Here is a 7,718-nt window from a genome sequence, read left to right as displayed (position 1 = left end):
TCCTCCCCTTTCATCTGTCTCTGTTTTATCAGGTATCTTCAGGGCTGGCTGCAAAGTCCTCCTCTGTGGCCTAACAGACTGCTCCTCCCCTGGGGGGAGGTGTCAAACAGCCTGCCCTTGAGATCCTGTTAGAAATAGTCCGTGTCCCCCTTACTTTGGAAAACTACTTGGTTACTGAGCTACCACAGGCCACATCCGAGCAGAAGTTCTAGGTTATATCCATAGATGGTCCTTGGTTGAGTTTCAGTCTCAGAAAAGACCCTGTGCCCAGATATATTTGGTCCTTGTAGAGCTCCTATCCTTTCCATATCATACTAACTTCCCTTCTTTCATATGATTCCCTGCACTCTGCCGAGGGTTTGGTTATGAGTCTTAGTGTCTGCTTTGAAACACTGCTAGGTAGAGTCTTTCAGATGCCTTTTGTGGTAGACTCCTGTCATAAGTTCAAGGCACATCCCATTTGTCTTTCTAAATGAGGATTAATCACCTTCGCCTGTGTCCACTTTCTTGATTATCTTCTTTAGGTGTGTAGATTTCATTATGTTTATCATGTCTTGTAGGTCTATATAAGCGAGTATATACCAAGTTTGTCTTTCTCCTTCTGGGATACTTCACTCAGAATGATCTTTTCTAGATCCCACCACTTGCCTGCAAATTTCATGATTTCCTCCTTTTTGATTGCTGAGTAGTATTCCATTGTGTAAAAATACCACAATTTCTGTATCCATTCCTCCGTTGATGGACATCTGGGTTGTTTCCAAGTTCTGGCTATTACAAATAAAGCTGCTACGAACATGGTTGAACAAATGTCCTTGTTGTGTACTTGAGCAAATTTTGGGTATATACCTAGGAGTGGTATAGCTGGGTCTTGAGGTAGCACTACTCCTAGTTGTCTGAGAAAGCGCCAGATTGACTTCCAGAGTGGTTGAACCAGTTTACATTCCCACCAGCAATGGAGGAGGGTTCCCTTTTCTCCACAACCTCTCCAGCATGTGCTATCACTTGAGTTTTTCATCTTGGCCATTCTGATGGGTGTAAGGTGAAATCTCAGGGTCGTTTTGATTTGCATTTCCCTAATGGCTAATGAGGTTGAGCATTTCTTTAAGTGTTTCTCTGCCATTCGATGTTCCTCTTTCGAGAATTCTCTGTTTAGCTCTGTTCCCCATTTTTTAAGTGGATTACTTGGTTTGTTGCTTTTCTGCTTCTTTAGTTCTTTATATATACTTGATATTAGCCCTCTGTCAGATAAAGGGTTGGTGAAGATTCTTTCCCAATCTGTAGGCTGTCTATTTGTTTTGATGACAGTGTCTTTTGCTTTACAGAAGCTTTTCAGTTTCATGAGGTCCCATTTATTGATTGTTGCTCTTAGAGCCTGTGCTGTTGGTGTTCTGTTCAGGAAGTTGTCTCCTGTGCCAATGAGTTCTAGGCTGTTTCCCACTTTTTTTTCCAGCTGATGTAGAGTATCTGGTTTTATGTTGAGGTCCTTGATCCACTTGGACTTTAGTTTTGTGCAGGGTGATAAATATGGGTCTATTTTCATTTTTCTGCATGTAGACATCCAGTTGGTCCAGCACCATTTGTTGAAGATGCTGTCTTTTTTCCATTGAATGGATTTGGCTTCTTTGTCAAATATTGAGTATTCATAGGTGTGTGGGTTTATTTCTGGGTCTTCTATGCGATTCCATTGATCCTCCTTTCTGTTTCTATGCCAATACCATGCAGTTTTTATTACTGTTGCCCTGTAGTACAGCTTGAGATCGGGAATGGAGATACCTCCAGATGATCTGTTGTTGTACAGAATTGTTTTGGAGATTCTGGGTTTTTTGTTTCTCCATATGAAGCTGAGAATCTTTTTTTCAAGGTCTGTAAAGAATTGAGTTGGTATTTTGATGGGAATTGCATTGAATCTGTAAATTGCTTTTGGCAGGATGGCCATTTTCACAATGTTAATCCTACCAATCCATGAGCACGGGAGATCTTTCCATCTTCTGAGATCTTCTTCAATTTCTTTCTTCAAAGACTTGAAGTTTTTCTCAAACAGGTCTTTCACTTGCTTGGTTAGAGTCACACCAAGGTACTTTATGTTATTAGTGGCTATTGTGAAGGGTGTTGTTTCCCTAATTTCTTTCTCGGCCTTTTTGTCTTTGGTATACAAGAGGGCTTCTGATTTTTTTGAGTTGATTTTGTATCCTGCCACTTTGCTGAAGGTGTTTATCAGCTGAAGAAGTTCTCTGGTTGAATCTTTGGGTTCGCTCATGTATACTATCATATCATCTGCAAATAGTGACACTTTGACCTCTTCCTTTCCGATTTGTATCCCCTTGATCTCCTTTAGTTGTCTTATTGCTCTGGCTAGGACTTCAAGTACAATGTTAAAGAGATATGGAGAGAGTGGGCAGCCTTGTCTTGTCCCTGATTTCAGTGGGATTGCTTTAAGTTTCTCTCCATTGAGTTTGATGTTGGCTATAGGCTTGCTGTATATTGCCTTTACTATCTTTAGGTATGTGCCTTGTATCCCTGATCTCTCCAAGACTTTAAACATAAATGGGTGTTGGACTTTGTCAAATGCTTTTTCAGCATCTAAGGAGATGATCATGTGGTTTTTCTCCTTCATTTTGTTTATGTAGTGGATTACATTGATGGATTTCCGTATGTTGAACCACCCTTGCATTCCTGGGATGAAGCCTACTTGATCATGGTGGATGATATCTTTGATGTGTTCTTGGATTCGGTTTGCAAGTATTTTATTGAGTATTTTTGCATCAATGTTCATAAGAGAGATAGGTCTGAAGTTCTCTTTTTTGGTTGGATCTTTGTGTGGTTTAGGTATCAAAGTGACTGTGGCTTCATAGAATGAGTTTGGTAGTGTTCCTTCTGTTTCTATTTTATGGAATAGTTTGAGGAGAATTGGTGTTAGTACTTCTTTGAAGGTCTTGTAGAATTCTGCGCTAAAGCCATCTGGTCCAGGGCTTTTTTTGGAGGGGAGACTGTTAATGACTGCTTCAATTTCCTTGGGAGATATAGGACTATTCAGTCTTTCTACCTGATCTTGACTTAATTTTGGTAGATGGAATCTGTCAAGAAAGTTATCCATTTCATTTAGATTTTCAAATTTTGTGCCATATAGGCTTTTGTAGTATGACCTAATAATCGTTTGGATTTCCTCAGTGTCTGTAGTTATGTCCCCATTTTCCTGTCTGATTTTGCTGATTTGTATGGTTTCTCTCTGCTTTTTAGTTAGTTTGGCTAAGGGTTTGTCTATCTTGTTGATTTTCTCAAAGAACCAGCTTTTTGTTTCATTGATTCTTTGGATAATTTTATTTGTTTCTAATTGATTGATTTCTGCCCTTAGTTTGATTATTTCCAGCCGTCTGCTCCTCTTGGGTGTATCTGCTTCTTTTTTTTCTAGGTTTTTCAGTTGGGCCATTAAGTTGTTTGTATGTGATGTTACGGATTTCTTCTTGTAGGCACTTAGTGCTATAAATTTTCCTCTGAGCACTGCTTTCAATGTGTCCCATAAATTTGGGTATGTTGTGCCTTCATTTTCATTGAATTCTAGAAAGTCTTTAATTTCTTTCTTTATTTCTTCCTTGACCCAGCTGTCATTGAGTAGTAAGTTGTTCAGTTTCCATGTGCGTGTCGGCTTTTTGTTGTTTCTGTTGTTGTTGATGTCCAGCTTTAGTCCATGGTGGTCAGATAGTATACAAGGGATTATTTCAATCCTTTTGTATCTGTTGAGGCTTGCTTTGTGACCAACTATATGGTCTATTTTGGAGAAGGTTCCGTGTGGTGCTGAAAAGAAGGTGTACTCTTTTGAGTTTGGGTGAAAAGATCTGTAGACATCTATTAGGTCCATTTGATTTAGGGATTCTGTGAGTGCTTTTATTTCCCTATTTGGTGTCTGTCTGGTTGATCTGTCCCTTGATGAGAGTGGGGTGTTGAAGTCTCCCACTATTAAGGTATTAGGATCAATGTATGATTTAAGCTTTAATATTGTTTCATTTACGAATGTAGGTGCTCTTGTATTTGGGGCATAGATATTCAAAATTGTGATGTCCTCTTGTTGGATTTTTCCTTTGATGAGAATATAGTGGCCCTCCTTATCTTTTTTGATTAACTTGGGTTGAAAGTCTATTTTATTAGATATTAGGATGGCTACTCCAGCTTGTTTTCTGGAACCATTTGCTTGAAAAACATTTTTCCAGCCCTTTACTCTGAGGTAGTGTTTATCTTTGTTGCATAGGTGTGTTTCTTGGATGCAACAGAATGTTGGGTCCTGTTTCCGTAACCATTCTGTTAGCCTGTGTCTTTTTATTGGTGAGTTGAGTCCATTAATATTGATAGATAATATTGACCAATGCATGTTAGTTCCTTTTGTAATGGAGTCGATGATCTTACCTTGTTTCATTGCTTGTTTTCTTTTCGTTTTTGTTGGGATGTTATCTGTATGCCCTGTTTTCTTGGGTGAATTCGTTTTCGTTGGATTGGAGTTTTCCTTCTAGTATCTTCTGTAGGGTTGGTTTGCTGTATAGATATTGCGTAAATTTAGTTTTGTCATGGAATATTTTGTTTTCTCCATCTATGTTGATTGAAAGCTTTGCAGGGTATAGTAGTCTCGGTTGACATTTGTGATCTCTTAGAGTCTCCATGATGCTTGCCCAGGCCCTTCTGGCTTTCATAGTTTCTGATGAGAAGTCTGGTGTGATTCTGATAGGTCTACCTTCATATGTTACTTGGCCTTTTTCCCTTGCTGCTTTTAATATCTTTTCTTTGTTCTGTAGATTTAGTGTTTTGACTATGATGTGACGTGATGTGTTTCTTTTCTGGTCTAGTCTATTTGGTGTTCTGTAGGCCTCTTGTATATTTATGGACATCTCTTTCTTTAAGTTGGGAAAATTTTCTTCTATGATTTTTTTGAAAATATTTTCTGGACCTTGGAGCCTGGAGTCTTCTTTTTCATCAATTCCTATTATTCTTAGATTTTGTCTTTTCATAGCATCCTTGATTTCTTGGATATTTTGTGATTGGAATTTTTCTGATTTTACTTTTTCTTTGAGAGAAGTATCAATTTCTGCAAGTGTGTCTTCAGCTCCAGAGATTCTCTCTTCCATCTCTTGTATTCTGTTGGTGATGCTTACTTTTGTGGTTCCTGATCTTTTCTCCAAGTTCTCCAGCTCAAGAGTTTTCTCATTTTGTGTTTGCTTTATTGATTCTAATTCTGTTTTCATGCCTTGCACCATTTCTTTTATGTGTTTGAATTTGGATTCCTGTCTCTCTACGATGGACTCTATTTCTTTGTTCATTTCCTTTTTGTATGCCACTAATTTTTTCTCTACTTGTGCCTCTATTTGTTTGGCTATGTTTGCCTGTGTTTCTTTAAGGGTTTTGTCTATTTCTTCTTTCTTTACCTCCAATTGACTGGCCAACTCTTTGAAAGATTTGTTCATTTCCTCCTTATAAGCCTCAAATAATTGAGCAAGCATGGCTTTAAGGTCATTTTCCTGTGCTTCTGATGAATTGGAGTATCCATCGATTTTGGGGTTTGCTGGTGAAGTCATGATGTCCTGATTTATGTTGGAAGTGTTCTTTCGCCTACCCCTGGCCATTGGCTTGTCTGAGACCTTCCCTGTTTGTTTTTGGATTCTGCCGATCAGACTGGTACTGTCTCTCTCTCGAGTCTGGAGAATTCTTCAGGAAGTTGAGAGAGGTCCCGTGTCCTTAGCGTATGCTGAGGACTAGCTGTACCTGTGGGAGGAAAGTACGCAGGCGCAAACAGAGGCAAATGCAAGCGTGCGTGCGTGTGTGTGTATATGTGTGTGTGTGTGTAAGTGGGTGTGGGCGTGTGTCTCGAGGGACAGAGTGATGGCTAATGTTGAACCCTTGAGTGTGTGGGAGGGGCTCTGCAATGTATATGTCGCAGGCGCTAGTGATGATCGCAGCGCAATTTCTGGCATTAACTGCCTTAACTCCTCAATTAGACCCACAGAGCAGGAACTTCAATGTTCCAAGTGTCCCTCTGTTTCCCAAAGTGGGTATATGGGTGGGAGGGGGTTCGATGCCTGGCTTCTGTTTTAGCAGAACCCAGGATCAGTGGAGCTGCAGATTCTCAAGGGTGCACTCACTTACAGGCAGGACACTTGGCAGAGATCGGCGTATCTGGGCTCTCTGCTCTCTGGTTTGGCCCTGCTTCTTTGATGTGCTCCACCAGTTCCGTGCTGCTGTCACTGCCAGGTTATGAGGTCTTGCTGCAGCTGGAGATTTCAGGGTGGTCACGTCAGTGGGAATCGGGGTAATCAGCCTTTCTGTTCTCTGGTTTGGCCCTGGTTAGTCTTAAACTGGAGGGCTGATGTGCCCCGCCAGCTCAGTGCTGCTCCGCCGCCAGGTTAGAAAGTCCCGCTGTAACTGGAGACTGGGTTGCTAGTCCAGATGCTTTCTGGGAAGTCCTGGGGTCTCTTTACTGTGCTCTCCAAGCTTCGGAGGCCCAGCGCCTGGTGTGTCTAGCTTGTATGGCGTTTTTGTCTGGTTTTGGTGATTATATAGCGAATTCTCTGTCACTGTGGGATTGGGCGGGCCGTACCAACAGTGATGGCGCTCCTGCGGAGCTAGTATGGCGTCTAGCAGACTCGGGCCCTGGGAGGATGGTGCAGCCGCCGCGAGTGAATCTGGGACTCCGAGACACAGTACTGCTGGCCTTTGCCGATAAAGGGCTTGGGGCTCCGCCTCAGTGGCTGCAGGCCCCAGGCAGTTAGGTCTGCGCTGAGAAAGGCGAGTCGGCTGTGCCTGTGCCGAGGAGGAGGGAGGTCTGGGGGAGGGGAGTGCCGAGAGATCAAAGGATCGTTTCTCACCTTCCCCAATCAAGTCCGTGGGTGACCCGAGACCAAGGTTTTCACCTCCTGCGATGTTCCCTGTTGTTTAGAAAGTCTCTCCGTTGTTTCCCTGGCTTCAGAAGTTCTTCCACACATCAGCTCAGAACTTTATCTCCTCCACAGCTCGGAAACTGTGTGTGCTAGTCGCCATCTTGGCTCCGCCCCCTCCTTCAAGGTCTTTTATTCCATGTTTCTCATGATTATTGATTATATCTTACTCAGACACTAACACTAGCCTTATTATTTGATCAGTGTGACACAGAGCATCATGCACATAGATAAAAATTAAGGTTTGGTAATCATAAAACAGCTGCAAAATTTCTTACCTGGTTTTGAGGGCAGTAAACAAAATGTGATCTATGCACCAGAGACTGTGGATAGATATTCTCAACTAACATGAAAGGGTCATTTATTTGGAAATATTATACGTACAGTTAAAAATTTGGCTTGACAGGTCTGAAATGAGGATTCTTGGTGAGCATTTACAATCTGAAAATATTCAGATTTTTTTTTCAAATTTTATACTATAAATGAGATTTTATCATCTCAAATTTTTGCATCAAAAATTTGCACAGTTTATTTAATGTAAAATGAAACCCAAGGCTACTGGAAAATGTTTGAAACTATATCAAGCCAAAGTCTAGGGGCATAAATACATACATACATGCATACATACATACATATTCAGAGGTTTTTAAAAAGTAACATGTAAAATCTGAAGGAAACTGTAAAAGATTTGTTCCAAGTACAAACAGGATTTGATTGAAAAGATAACTATAAATACCAATGTAAACTTCATTCAAACACACACACACACACACACACACACACACACACACACACACACACACA

Source organism: Psammomys obesus, unplaced genomic scaffold (genome assembly GCF_907164565.1).
Source record: "Psammomys obesus unplaced genomic scaffold, mPsaObe1.curated_primary_1811, whole genome shotgun sequence".
NCBI lineage: Eukaryota > Metazoa > Chordata > Mammalia > Rodentia > Muridae > Psammomys > Psammomys obesus.
This window is presented reverse-complemented; position numbering follows the sequence as displayed.